At 47.3% G+C, this 12,642-nt stretch overlaps 18 non-coding genes across 18 annotated transcripts; 12 read left to right on the forward strand and 6 right to left on the reverse strand.

Annotated features, from left to right (window-relative positions):
* The first annotated feature begins 131 nt into the window (after positions 1-131).
* Positions 132-323, forward strand: LOC148738795 (U2 spliceosomal RNA). Its single transcript, XR_015997574.1, has one exon. It is a non-coding gene; the product is annotated as a U2 spliceosomal RNA (small nuclear RNA).
* Positions 324-534: 211 nt separating this feature from the next.
* Positions 535-698, forward strand: LOC148738796 (U1 spliceosomal RNA). Its single transcript, XR_015997947.1, has one exon. It is a non-coding gene; the product is annotated as a U1 spliceosomal RNA (small nuclear RNA).
* Positions 699-1,667: 969 nt separating this feature from the next.
* On the reverse strand, positions 1,668-1,786 carry LOC148738797 (5S ribosomal RNA). Its single transcript, XR_015998075.1, has one exon. It is a non-coding gene; the product is annotated as a 5S ribosomal RNA (ribosomal RNA).
* Positions 1,787-2,256: 470 nt separating this feature from the next.
* On the forward strand, positions 2,257-2,448 carry LOC148738798 (U2 spliceosomal RNA). The gene has a single exon (XR_015997722.1). It is a non-coding gene; the product is annotated as a U2 spliceosomal RNA (small nuclear RNA).
* Positions 2,449-2,660: 212 nt separating this feature from the next.
* LOC148738799 (U1 spliceosomal RNA) lies at positions 2,661-2,823 on the forward strand. Its single transcript, XR_015997921.1, has one exon. It is a non-coding gene; the product is annotated as a U1 spliceosomal RNA (small nuclear RNA).
* A 971-nt stretch (positions 2,824-3,794) lies between these two features.
* LOC148738800 (5S ribosomal RNA) lies at positions 3,795-3,913 on the reverse strand. The gene has a single exon (XR_015998076.1). It is a non-coding gene; the product is annotated as a 5S ribosomal RNA (ribosomal RNA).
* A 469-nt stretch (positions 3,914-4,382) lies between these two features.
* Positions 4,383-4,574, forward strand: LOC148738801 (U2 spliceosomal RNA). Its single transcript, XR_015997575.1, has one exon. It is a non-coding gene; the product is annotated as a U2 spliceosomal RNA (small nuclear RNA).
* Positions 4,575-4,785: 211 nt separating this feature from the next.
* Positions 4,786-4,949, forward strand: LOC148738802 (U1 spliceosomal RNA). The gene has a single exon (XR_015997775.1). It is a non-coding gene; the product is annotated as a U1 spliceosomal RNA (small nuclear RNA).
* Positions 4,950-5,920: 971 nt separating this feature from the next.
* On the reverse strand, positions 5,921-6,039 carry LOC148738803 (5S ribosomal RNA). The gene has a single exon (XR_015998077.1). It is a non-coding gene; the product is annotated as a 5S ribosomal RNA (ribosomal RNA).
* A 468-nt stretch (positions 6,040-6,507) lies between these two features.
* LOC148738804 (U2 spliceosomal RNA) lies at positions 6,508-6,699 on the forward strand. Its single transcript, XR_015997576.1, has one exon. It is a non-coding gene; the product is annotated as a U2 spliceosomal RNA (small nuclear RNA).
* A 211-nt stretch (positions 6,700-6,910) lies between these two features.
* Positions 6,911-7,074, forward strand: LOC148738805 (U1 spliceosomal RNA). The gene has a single exon (XR_015997776.1). It is a non-coding gene; the product is annotated as a U1 spliceosomal RNA (small nuclear RNA).
* Positions 7,075-8,045: 971 nt separating this feature from the next.
* Positions 8,046-8,164, reverse strand: LOC148738806 (5S ribosomal RNA). Its single transcript, XR_015998078.1, has one exon. It is a non-coding gene; the product is annotated as a 5S ribosomal RNA (ribosomal RNA).
* Positions 8,165-8,633: 469 nt separating this feature from the next.
* LOC148738807 (U2 spliceosomal RNA) lies at positions 8,634-8,825 on the forward strand. The gene has a single exon (XR_015997577.1). It is a non-coding gene; the product is annotated as a U2 spliceosomal RNA (small nuclear RNA).
* Positions 8,826-9,036: 211 nt separating this feature from the next.
* Positions 9,037-9,200, forward strand: LOC148738808 (U1 spliceosomal RNA). Its single transcript, XR_015997777.1, has one exon. It is a non-coding gene; the product is annotated as a U1 spliceosomal RNA (small nuclear RNA).
* A 971-nt stretch (positions 9,201-10,171) lies between these two features.
* On the reverse strand, positions 10,172-10,290 carry LOC148738809 (5S ribosomal RNA). The gene has a single exon (XR_015998079.1). It is a non-coding gene; the product is annotated as a 5S ribosomal RNA (ribosomal RNA).
* A 465-nt stretch (positions 10,291-10,755) lies between these two features.
* LOC148738810 (U2 spliceosomal RNA) lies at positions 10,756-10,947 on the forward strand. Its single transcript, XR_015997578.1, has one exon. It is a non-coding gene; the product is annotated as a U2 spliceosomal RNA (small nuclear RNA).
* Positions 10,948-11,158: 211 nt separating this feature from the next.
* Positions 11,159-11,322, forward strand: LOC148738811 (U1 spliceosomal RNA). The gene has a single exon (XR_015997778.1). It is a non-coding gene; the product is annotated as a U1 spliceosomal RNA (small nuclear RNA).
* A 976-nt stretch (positions 11,323-12,298) lies between these two features.
* LOC148738812 (5S ribosomal RNA) lies at positions 12,299-12,417 on the reverse strand. The gene has a single exon (XR_015998080.1). It is a non-coding gene; the product is annotated as a 5S ribosomal RNA (ribosomal RNA).
* Positions 12,418-12,642: the final 225 nt, after the last annotated feature.

Raw genomic sequence — 12,642 nt, forward strand, 5'->3', positions numbered from 1 at the left:
ATTACCAACCGATGAGCCACTGGGTCCGTTTTTGGGACTCGCAAGGGCTTCTGGGGGCTACCTGCTACTATCCACCATATACTGTGGGAAGGATCCCTCTACCACCCCCTTGATTGAGGGTATTGGTGGGTATCGCTTCTCGGCCTTTTGGCTAAGATCAAGTGTAGTATCTGTTCTTATCAGCTTAATATCTGATACGCTGCTCATTGAGTAGCTCATATATTAAACTGATTTTTGGAACTGGGCTGTGGAAAAGAGGCTTGCCTCGTCCCAGCCACGGGTTGCCTCGGTATAGCACTACCTCCGAGTGTGGCCCACTTCCCTTTTGGGGAAGACACATTTAATGAAAGGAAAAATAATGACTATAGCATTCTCTTCTGTGCACAGGAGCCCTGCAGCTCCAAAGGGAAGGCGGAAAAAGACATGACGGGCCAAGGCGGCAACTGACACTGGCTGATTTGAAGCGTGCAAAGCAGTACCACAAGGACATAGGTGAGGGAGAGTTTTACCACGGCAAGCGTATGCCTTTCAGGCATACTTACCTGACGCGGGAGGTACTGTGATCAAGGAGGCAGTCCTCTCAAGGCGAGGCCCTTTCATTGCACTTGGACTGGGTTGACCCTTGGCGATTACCCAAATGTGGGTAACTCGAGCGTATAATTTCTGGTAGTGGGGACCTGCGTTCGCGCTCGTCCCCGAAAAGCTGATGTAAAATATCTTGCCCTTAACCCCTGACTGACTAATGAATTGATCTTGATTTTGGAGTTGACCGTTAAACAGGGTGAACTGGAACTGGAACTGGAATGAAGAGAGAAGAAGAGCAGCAAGGGAAAAAGAAAGCAAAAGCCATGGAAAGAAAGAGAGACAGACAGAAGTGGCCGCGTGTTGGCAGAGAGATTTGGAGGAATAGAAGTGATTGTAAATGAAGGTGAGTTTTTGTGAGGATGTGAGTAGAGCTGTTGTAGATAGATGTGTGTGCTTTCTGCATTATTTTGTTCGTTTGTTTGCGAAAGAAAAGGAGAGGAAACCAAGCGGAGGAGTGACTGACTAACTAACCGACGGATGGACTAAGCAAAGAACGAACGATACATGGGCAAGAAAAGCATTTGTTTTAGAAACGTGAGTACATTGTCAACCATACCTGTGGCAGGCGAGGTTTTGTTGTCATGTATTTCTTATTGCGAGCGAGCGAGAGGAGGGAACGTTCGTTCCAGCGAGCGAGCAAACAAAGAGGCAGACGAGTAAGTAAAAATGTGAACCTGTTGCCGCTTCGCTTCGTTTCAGTCACTTTGAATCCATCCGCCTCTATTAATCGTGGGAATGTTTTGACATGTCTTGAGGCCTTGAAAGTGCTGTAAAAGTGTGCGTGTTTTCCTATTTGTGATTCGTGGGAGCGTGCGAATGATTCGATGTCACGTACAAATGTGGAATTTGTCACAACAATGTGTTGAGATCTCGAGCGCGCGCCATCGCTCCTTCGTTTGCTCGCTCTCTTGCATTGGGAAATGATTTTGGCCACAAGCTCGGCAAGTTGTGGCAAAATGATTTCTCTCCTCCCTGTTATGTTAGTTTTTCTTTTACTCCTCACTCGTCTACGGGACGCCGTGAGTATCGGAAGCGGTTTACCCGGATAAAACGTTGAGAGAGTAAGCAAAGGAAAAAAATGAAGCCTACAACACGGGGTATTCCCAGGCGGTCACCCATCCAAGTACTAACCCCGCCCGACAGGGCTTAACTTCGGTGATCGGACGAGAACCGGTGCTTTCCCTGTGGTATGGTCGTAGACAAGGGAAAACAGCTGAAATTTGGCTGGTTATCGGTTATGTTTGATCTGTACTAGCCCTAATTTGGTTACTCTAACCCTAAACCCCAACATCGTTACCCTAACCCTAACCCCAAAATCGTTACCCTAACCTAAATTTGGTAGCCTAGACCCTAAGCCAAACGTCATCTCCTAGAGCCCGCGCACATCTTGAGAAGCGTCCATTTGAGGCAATATATCTCACTGGGGGTGGGGTGGGGGGGGGGAGTATAGAGATAAATCAAGTTTGGTAAATATTCTAAAGAACACCATCTTGTTAGTTAAGTGTATGTGGCTGGCGTCTTAAAAAGTTACAATGAGAAGATTACCAACCGATGAGCCACTGGGTCCGTTTTTGGGACTCGCAAGGGCTTCTGGGGGCTACCTGCTACTATCCACCATATACTGTGGGAAGGATCCCTCTACCACCCCCTTGATTGAGGGTATTGGTGGGTATCGCTTCTCGGCCTTTTGGCTAAGATCAAGTGTAGTATCTGTTCTTATCAGCTTAATATCTGATACGCTGCTCATTGAGTAGCTCATATATTAAACTGATTTTTGGAACTGGGCTGTGGAAAAGAGGCTTGCCTCGTCCCAGCCACGGGTTGCCTCGGTATAGCACTACCTCCGAGTGTGGCCCCACTTCCCTTTTGGGGAAGACACATTTAATGAAAGGAAAAATAATGACTATAGCATTCTCTTCTGTGCACAGGAGCCCTGCAGCTCCAAAGGGAAGGCGGAAAAAGACATGACGGGCCAAGGCGGCAACTGACACTGGCTGATTTGAAGCGTGCAAAGCAGTACCACAAGGACATAGGTGAGGGAGAGTTTTACCACGGCAAGCGTATGCCTTTCAGGCATACTTACCTGACGCGGGAGGTACTGTGATCAAGGAGGCAGTCCTCTCAAGGCGAGGCCCTTTCATTGCACTTGGACTGGGTTGACCCTTGCGATTACCCCAAATGTGGTAACTCGAGCGTATAATTTCTGGTAGTGGGGACCTGCGTTCGCGCTCGTCCCCGAAAAGCTGATGTAAAATATCTTGCCCTTAACCCCTGACTGACTAATGAATTGATCTTGATTTTGGAGTTGACCGTTAAACAGGGTGAACTGGAACTGGAACTGGAATGAAGAGAGAAGAAGAGCAGCAAGGGAAAAAGAAAGCAAAAAGCCATGGAAAGAAAGAGAGACAGACAGAAGTGGCCTGCGTGTTGGCAGAGAGATTTGGAGGAATAGAAGTGATTGTAAATGAAGGTGAGTTTTTGTGAGGATGTGAGTAGAGCTGTTGTAGATAGATGTGTGTGCTTTCTGCATTATTTTGTTCGTTTGTTTGCGAAAGAAAAGGAGAGGAAACCAAGCGGAGGAGTGACTGACTAACTAACCGACGGATGGACTAAGCAAAGAACGAACGATACATGGGCAAGAAAAGCATTTGTTTTAGAAACGTGAGTACATTGTCAACCATACCTGTGGCAGGCGAGGTTTTGTTGTCATGTATTTCTTATTGCGAGCGAGCGAGAGGAGGGAACGTTCGTTCCAGCGAGCGAGCAAACAAAGAGGCAGACGAGTAAGTAAAAATGTGGAACCTGTTGCCGCTTCGCTTCGTTTCAGTCACTTTGAATCCATCCGCCTCTATTAATCGTGGGAATGTTTTGACATGTCTTGAGGCCTTGAAAGTGCTGTAAAAGTGTGCGTGTTTTCCTATTTGTGATTCGTGGGAGCGTGCGAATGATTCGATGTCACGTACAAATGTGGAATTTGTCACAACAATGTGTTGAGATCTCGAGCGCGCGCCATCGCTCCTTCGTTTGCTCGCTCTCTTGCATTGGGAAATGATTTTGGCCACAAGCTCGGCAAGTTGTGGCAAAATGATTTCTCTCCTCCCTGTTATGTTAGTTTTTCTTTTACTCCTCACTCGTCTACGGGACGCCGTGAGTATCGGAAGCGGTTTACCCGGATAAAACGTTGAGAGAGTAAGCAAAGGAAAAAATGAAGCCTACAACACGGGGTATTCCCAGGCGGTCACCCATCCAAGTACTAACCCCGCCCGACAGGGCTTAACTTCGGTGATCGGACGAGAACCGGTGCTTTCCCTGTGGTATGGTCGTAGACAAGGGAAAACAGCTGAAATTTGGCTGGTTATCGGTTATGTTTGATCTGTACTAGCCCTAATTTGGTTACTCTAACCCTAAACCCCAACATCGTTACCCTAACCCTAACCCCAAAATCGTTACCCTAACCCTAAATTTGGTAGCCTAGACCCTAAGCCAAACGTCATCTCCTAGAGCCCGCGCACATCTTGAGAAGCGTCCATTTGAGGCAATATATCTCACTGGGGGTGGGGTGGGGGGGGGGAGTATAGAGATAAATCAAGTTTGGTAAATATTCTAAAGAACACCATCTTGTTAGTTAAGTGTATGTGGCTGGCGTCTTAAAGTTACAATGAGAAGATTACCAACCGATGAGCCACTGGGTCCGTTTTTGGGACTCGCAAGGGCTTCTGGGGGCTACCTGCTACTATCCACCATATACTGTGGGAAGGATCCCTCTACCACCCCCTTGATTGAGGGTATTGGTGGGTATCGCTTCTCGGCCTTTTGGCTAAGATCAAGTGTAGTATCTGTTCTTATCAGCTTAATATCTGATACGCTGCTCATTGAGTAGCTCATATATTAAACTGATTTTTGGAACTGGGCTGTGGAAAAGAGGCTTGCCTCGTCCCAGCCACGGGTTGCCTCGGTATAGCACTACCTCCGAGTGTGGCCCACTTCCCTTTTGGGGAAGACACATTTAATGAAAGGAAAAATAATGACTATAGCATTCTCTTCTGTGCACAGGAGCCCTGCAGCTCCAAAGGGAAGGCGGAAAAAGACATGACGGGCCAAGGCGGCAACTGACACTGGCTGATTTGAAGCGTGCAAAGCAGTACCACAAGGACATAGGTGAGGGAGAGTTTTACCACGGCAAGCGTATGCCTTTCAGGCATACTTACCTGACGCGGGAGGTACTGTGATCAAGGAGGCAGTCCTCTCAAGGCGAGGCCCTTTCATTGCACTTGGACTGGGTTGACCCTTGCGATTACCCCAAATGTGGGTAACTCGAGCGTATAATTTCTGGTAGTGGGGACCTGCGTTCGCGCTCGTCCCCGAAAAGCTGATGTAAAATATCTTGCCCTTAACCCCTGACTGACTAATGAATTGATCTTGATTTTGGAGTTGACCGTTAAACAGGGTGAACTGGAACTGGAACTGGAATGAAGAGAGAAGAAGAGCAGCAAGGGAAAAAGAAAGCAAAAAGCCATGGAAAGAAAGAGAGACAGACAGAAGTGGCCTGCGTGTTGGCAGAGAGATTTGGAGGAATAGAAGTGATTGTAAATGAAGGTGAGTTTTTGTGAGGATGTGAGTAGAGCTGTTGTAGATAGATGTGTGTGCTTTCTGCATTATTTTGTTCGTTTGTTTGCGAAAGAAAAGGAGAGGAAACCAAGCGGAGGAGTGACTGACTAACTAACCGACGGATGGACTAAGCAAAGAACGAACGATACATGGGCAAGAAAAGCATTTGTTTTAGAAACGTGAGTACATTGTCAACCATACCTGTGGCAGGCGAGGTTTTGTTGTCATGTATTTCTTATTGCGAGCGAGCGAGAGGAGGGAACGTTCGTTCCAGCGAGCGAGCAAACAAAGAGGCAGACGAGTAAGTAAAAATGTGGAACCTGTTGCCGCTTCGCTTCGTTTCAGTCACTTTGAATCCATCCGCCTCTATTAATCGTGGGAATGTTTTGACATGTCTTGAGGCCTTGAAAGTGCTGTAAAAGTGTGCGTGTTTTCCTATTTGTGATTCGTGGGAGCGTGCGAATGATTCGATGTCACGTACAAATGTGGAATTTGTCACAACAATGTGTTGAGATCTCGAGCGCGCGCCATCGCTCCTTCGTTTGCTCGCTCTCTTGCATTGGGAAATGATTTTGGCCACAAGCTCGGCAAGTTGTGGCAAAATGATTTCTCTCCTCCCTGTTATGTTAGTTTTTCTTTTACTCCTCACTCGTCTACGGGACGCCGTGAGTATCGGAAGCGGTTTACCCGGATAAAACGTTGAGAGAGTAAGCAAAGGAAAAAATGAAGCCTACAACACGGGGTATTCCCAGGCGGTCACCCATCCAAGTACTAACCCCGCCCGACAGGGCTTAACTTCGGTGATCGGACGAGAACCGGTGCTTTCCCTGTGGTATGGTCGTAGACAAGGGAAAACAGCTGAAATTTGGCTGGTTATCGGTTATGTTTGATCTGTACTAGCCCTAATTTGGTTACTCTAACCCTAAACCCCAACATCGTTACCCTAACCCTAACCCCAAAATCGTTACCCTAACCCTAAATTTGGTAGCCTAGACCCTAAGCCAAACGTCATCTCCTAGAGCCCGCGCACATCTTGAGAAGCGTCCATTTGAGGCAATATATCTCACTGGGGGTGGGGTGGGGGGGGGAGTATAGAGATAAATCAAGTTTGGTAAATATTCTAAAGAACACCATCTTGTTAGTTAAGTGTATGTGGCTGGCGTCTTAAAGTTACAATGAGAAGATTACCAACCGATGAGCCACTGGGTCCGTTTTTGGGACTCGCAAGGGCTTCTGGGGGCTACCTGCTACTATCCACCATATACTGTGGGAAGGATCCCTCTACCACCCCCTTGATTGAGGGTATTGGTGGGTATCGCTTCTCGGCCTTTTGGCTAAGATCAAGTGTAGTATCTGTTCTTATCAGCTTAATATCTGATACGCTGCTCATTGAGTAGCTCATATATTAAACTGATTTTTGGAACTGGGCTGTGGAAAAGAGGCTTGCCTCGTCCCAGCCACGGGTTGCCTCGGTATAGCACTACCTCCGAGTGTGGCCCACTTCCCTTTTGGGGAAGACACATTTAATGAAAGGAAAAATAATGACTATAGCATTCTCTTCTGTGCACAGGAGCCCTGCAGCTCCAAAGGGAAGGCGGAAAAAGACATGACGGGCCAAGGCGGCAACTGACACTGGCTGATTTGAAGCGTGCAAAGCAGTACCACAAGGACATAGGTGAGGGAGAGTTTTACCACGGCAAGCGTATGCCTTTCAGGCATACTTACCTGACGCGGGAGGTACTGTGATCAAGGAGGCAGTCCTCTCAAGGCGAGGCCCTTTCATTGCACTTGGACTGGGTTGACCCTTGCGATTACCCCAAATGTGGGTAACTCGAGCGTATAATTTCTGGTAGTGGGGACCTGCGTTCGCGCTCGTCCCCGAAAAGCTGATGTAAAATATCTTGCCCTTAACCCCTGACTGACTAATGAATTGATCTTGATTTTGGAGTTGACCGTTAAACAGGGTGAACTGGAACTGGAACTGGAATGAAGAGAGAAGAAGAGCAGCAAGGGAAAAAGAAAGCAAAAAGCCATGGAAAGAAAGAGAGACAGACAGAAGTGGCCTGCGTGTTGGCAGAGAGATTTGGAGGAATAGAAGTGATTGTAAATGAAGGTGAGTTTTTGTGAGGATGTGAGTAGAGCTGTTGTAGATAGATGTGTGTGCTTTCTGCATTATTTTGTTCGTTTGTTTGCGAAAGAAAAGGAGAGGAAACCAAGCGGAGGAGTGACTGACTAACTAACCGACGGATGGACTAAGCAAAGAACGAACGATACATGGGCAAGAAAAGCATTTGTTTTAGAAACGTGAGTACTTTGTCAACCATACCTGTGGCAGGCGAGGTTTTGTTGTCATGTATTTCTTATTGCGAGCGAGCGAGAGGAGGGAACGTTCGTTCCAGCGAGCGAGCAAACAAAGAGGCAGACGAGTAAGTAAAAATGTGGAACCTGTTGCCGCTTCGCTTCGTTTCAGTCACTTTGAATCCATCCGCCTCTATTAATCGTGGGAATGTTTTGACATGTCTTGAGGCCTTGAAAGTGCTGTAAAAGTGTGCGTGTTTTCCTATTTGTGATTCGTGGGAGCGTGCGAATGATTCGATGTCACGTACAAATGTGGAATTTGTCACAACAATGTGTTGAGATCTCGAGCGCGCGCCATCGCTCCTTCGTTTGCTCGCTCTCTTGCATTGGGAAATGATTTTGGCCACAAGCTCGGCAAGTTGTGGCAAAATGATTTCTCTCCTCCCTGTTATGTTAGTTTTTCTTTTACTCCTCACTCGTCTACGGGACGCCGTGAGTATCGGAAGCGGTTTACCCGGATAAAACGTTGAGAGAGTAAGCAAAGGAAAAAATGAAGCCTACAACACGGGGTATTCCCAGGCGGTCACCCATCCAAGTACTAACCCCGCCCGACAGGGCTTAACTTCGGTGATCGGACGAGAACCGGTGCTTTCCCTGTGGTATGGTCGTAGACAAGGGAAAACAGCTGAAATTTGGCTGGTTATCGGTTATGTTTGATCTGTACTAGCCCTAATTTGGTTACTCTAACCCTAAACCCCAACATCGTTACCCTAACCCTAACCCCAAAATCGTTACCCTAACCCTAAATTTGGTAGCCTAGACCCTAAGCCAAACGTCATCTCCTAGAGCCCGCGCACATCTTGAGAAGCGTCCATTTGAGGCAATATATCTCACTGGGGGTGGGGTGGGGGGGGGGAGTATAGAGATAAATCAAGTTTGGTAAATATTCTAAAGAACACCATCTTGTTAGTTAAGTGTATGTGGCTGGCGTCTTAAAGTTACAATGAGAAGATTACCAACCGATGAGCCACTGGGTCCGTTTTTGGGACTCGCAAGGGCTTCTGGGGGCTACCTGCTACTATCCACCATATACTGTGGGAAGGATCCCTCTACCACCCCCTTGATTGAGGGTATTGGTGGGTATCGCTTCTCGGCCTTTTGGCTAAGATCAAGTGTAGTATCTGTTCTTATCAGCTTAATATCTGATACGCTGCTCATTGAGTAGCTCATATATTAAACTGATTTTTGGAACTGGGCTGTGGAAAAGAGGCTTGCCTCGTCCCAGCCACGGGTTGCCTCGGTATAGCACTACCTCCGAGTGTGGCCCACTTCCCTTTTGGGGAAGACACATTTAATGAAAGGAAAAATAATGACTATAGCATTCTCTTCTGTGCACAGGAGCCCTGCAGCTCCAAAGGGAAGGCGGAAAAAGACATGACGGGCCAAGGCGGCAACTGACACTGGCTGATTTGAAGCGTGCAAAGCAGTACCACAAGGACATAGGTGAGGGAGAGTTTTACCACGGCAAGCGTATGCCTTTCAGGCATACTTACCTGACGCGGGAGGTACTGTGATCAAGGAGGCAGTCCTCTCAAGGCGAGGCCCTTTCATTGCACTTGGACTGGGTTGACCCTTGCGATTACCCCAAATGTGGGTAACTCGAGCGTATAATTTCTGGTAGTGGGGACCTGCGTTCGCGCTCGTCCCCGAAAAGCTGATGTAAAATATCTTGCCCTTAACCCCTGACTGACTAATGAATTGATCTTGATTTTGGAGTTGACCGTTAAACAGGGTGAACTGGAACTGGAACTGGAATGAAGAGAGAAGAAGAGCAGCAAGGGAAAAAGAAAGCAAAAAGCCATGGAAAGAAAGAGAGACAGACAGAAGTGGCCTGCGTGTTGGCAGAGAGATTTGGAGGAATAGAAGTGATTGTAAATGAAGGTGAGTTTTTGTGAGGATGTGAGTAGAGCTGTTGTAGATAGATGTGTGTGCTTTCTGCATTATTTTGTTCGTTTGTTTGCGAAAGAAAAGGAGAGGAAACCAAGCGGAGGAGTGACTGACTAACTAACCGACGGATGGACTAAGCAAAGAACGAACGATACATGGGCAAGAAAAGCATTTGTTTTAGAAACGTGAGTACATTGTCAACCATACCTGTGGCAGGCGAGGTTTTGTTGTCATGTATTTCTTATTGCGAGCGAGCGAGAGGAGGGAACGTTCGTTCCAGCGAGCGAGCAAACAAAGAGGCAGACGAGTAAGTAAAAATGTGGAACCTGTTGCCGCTTCGCTTCGTTTCAGTCACTTTGAATCCATCCGCCTCTATTAATCGTGGGAATGTTTTGACATGTCTTGAGGCCTTGAAAGTGCTGTAAAAGTGTGCGTGTTTTCCTATTTGTGATTCGTGGGAGCGTGCGAATGATTCGATGTCACGTACAAATGTGGAATTTGTCACAACAATGTGTTGAGATCTCGAGCGCGCGCCATCGCTCCTTCGTTTGCTCGCTCTCTTGCATTGGGAAATGATTTTGGCCACAAGCTCGGCAAGTTGTGGCAAAATGATTTCTCTCCTCCCTGTTATGTTAGTTTTTCTTTTACTCCTCACTCGTCTACGGGACGCCGTGAGTATCGGAAGCGGTTTACCCGGATAAAACGTTGAGAGAGTAAGCAAAGGAAAAAATGAAGCCTACAACACGGGGTATTCCCAGGCGGTCACCCATCCAAGTACTAACCCCGCCCGACAGGGCTTAACTTCGGTGATCGGACGAGAACCGGTGCTTTCCCTGTGGTATGGTCGTAGACAAGGGAAAACAGCTGAAATTTGGCTGGTTATCGGTTATGTTTGATCTGTACTAGCCCTAATTTGGTTACTCTAACCCTAAACCCCAACATCGTTACCCTAACCCTAACCCCAAAATCGTTACCCTAACCCTATGGTAGCCTAGACCCTAAGCCAAACGTCATCTCCTAGAGCCCGCGCACATCTTGAGAAGCGTCCATTTGAGGCAATATATCTCACTGGGGGTGGGGTGGGGGGGGGGAGTATAGAGATAAATCAAGTTTGGTAAATATTCTAAAGAACACCATCTTGTTAGTTAAGTGTATGTGGCTGGCGTCTTAAAGTTACAATGAGAAGATTACCAACCGATGAGCCACTGGGTCCGTTTTTGGGACTCGCAAGGGCTTCTGGGGGCTACCTGCTACTATCCACCATATACTGTGGGAAGGATCCCTCTACCACCCCCTTGATTGAGGGTATTGGTGGGTATCGCTTCTCGGCCTTTTGGCTAAGATCAAGTGTAGTATCTGTTCTTATCAGCTTAATATCTGATACGCTGCTCATTGAGTAGCTCATATATTAAACTGATTTTTGGAACTGGGCTGTGGAAAAGAGGCTTGCCTCGTCCCAGCCACGGGTTGCCTCGGTATAGCACTACCTCCGAGTGTGGCCCACTTCCCTTTTGGGGAAGACACATTTAATGAAAGGAAAAATAATGACTATAGCATTCTCTTCTGTGCACAGGAGCCCTGCAGCTCCAAAGGGAAGGCGGAAAAAGACATGACGGGCCAAGGCGGCAACTGACACTGGCTGATTTGAAGCGTGCAAAGCAGTACCACAAGGACATAGGTGAGGGAGAGTTTTACCACGGCAAGCGTATGCCTTTCAGGCATACTTACCTGACGCGGGAGGTACTGTGATCAAGGAGGCAGTCCTCTCAAGGCGAGGCCCTTTCATTGCACTTGGACTGGGTTGACCCTTGCGATTACCCCAAATGTGGGTAACTCGAGCGTATAATTTCTGGTAGTGGGGACCTGCGTTCGCGCTCGTCCCCGAAAAGCTGATGTGATGTAAAATATCTTGCCCTTAACCCCTGACTGACTAATGAATTGATCTTGATTTTGGAGTTGACCGTTAAACAGGGTGAACTGGAACTGGAACTGGAATGAAGAGAGAAGAAGAGCAGCAAGGGAAAAAGAAAGCAAAAAGCCATGGAAAGAAAGAGAGACAGACAGAAGTGGCCTGCGTGTTGGCAGAGAGATTTGGAGGAATAGAAGTGATTGTAAATGAAGGTGAGTTTTGTGAGGATGTGAGTAGAGCTGTTGTAGATAGATGTGTGTGCTTTCTGCATTATTTTGTTCGTTTGTTTGCGAAAGAAAAGGAGAGGAAACCAAGCGGAGGAGTGACTGACTAACTAACCGACGGATGGACTAAGCAAAGAACGAACGATACATGGGCAAGAAAAGCATTTGTTTTAGAAACGTGAGTACATTGTCAACCATACCTGTGGCAGGCGAGGTTTTGTTGTCATGTATTTCTTATTGCGAGCGAGCGAGAGGAGGGAACGTTCGTTCCAGCGAGCGAGCAAACAAAGAGGCAGACGAGTAAGTAAAAATGTGGAACCTGTTGCCGCTTCGCTTCGTTTCAGTCACTTTGAATCCATCCGCCTCTATTAATCGTGGGAATGTTTTGACATGTCTTGAGGCCTTGAAAGTGCTGTAAAAGTGTGCGTGTTTTCCTATTTGTGATTCGTGGGAGCGTGCGAATGATTCGATGTCACGTACAAATGTGGAATTTGTCACAACAATGTGTTGAGATCTCGAGCGCGCGCCATCGCTCCTTCGTTTGCTCGCCTCTCTTGCATTGGGAAATGATTTTGGCCACAAGCTCGGCAAGTTGTGGCAAAATGATTTCTCTCCTCCCTGTTATGTTAGTTTTTCTTTTACTCCTCACTCGTCTACGGGACGCCGTGAGTATCGGAAGCGGTTTACCCGGATAAAACGTTGAGAGAGTAAGCAAAGGAAAAAATGAAGCCTACAACACGGGGTATTCCCAGGCGGTCACCCATCCAAGTACTAACCCCGCCCGACAGGGCTTAACTTCGGTGATCGGACGAGAACCGGTGCTTTCCCTGTGGTATGGTCGTAGACAAGGGAAAACAGCTGAAATTTGGCTGGTTATCGGTTATGTTTGATCTGTACTAGCCCTAATTTGGTTACTCTAACCCTAAACCCCAACATCGTTACCCTAACCCTAACCCCAAAATCGTTACCCTAACCCTAAATTTGGTAGCCTAGACCCTAAGCCAAACGTCATCTCCTAGAGCCCGCGCACATCTTGAGAAGCGTCCATTTGAGGCAATATATCTCACTGGG

The sequence above is a fragment of the Stylophora pistillata genome, chromosome 2 (genome assembly GCF_964205215.1).
Source record: "Stylophora pistillata chromosome 2, jaStyPist1.2, whole genome shotgun sequence".
NCBI lineage: Eukaryota > Metazoa > Cnidaria > Anthozoa > Scleractinia > Pocilloporidae > Stylophora > Stylophora pistillata.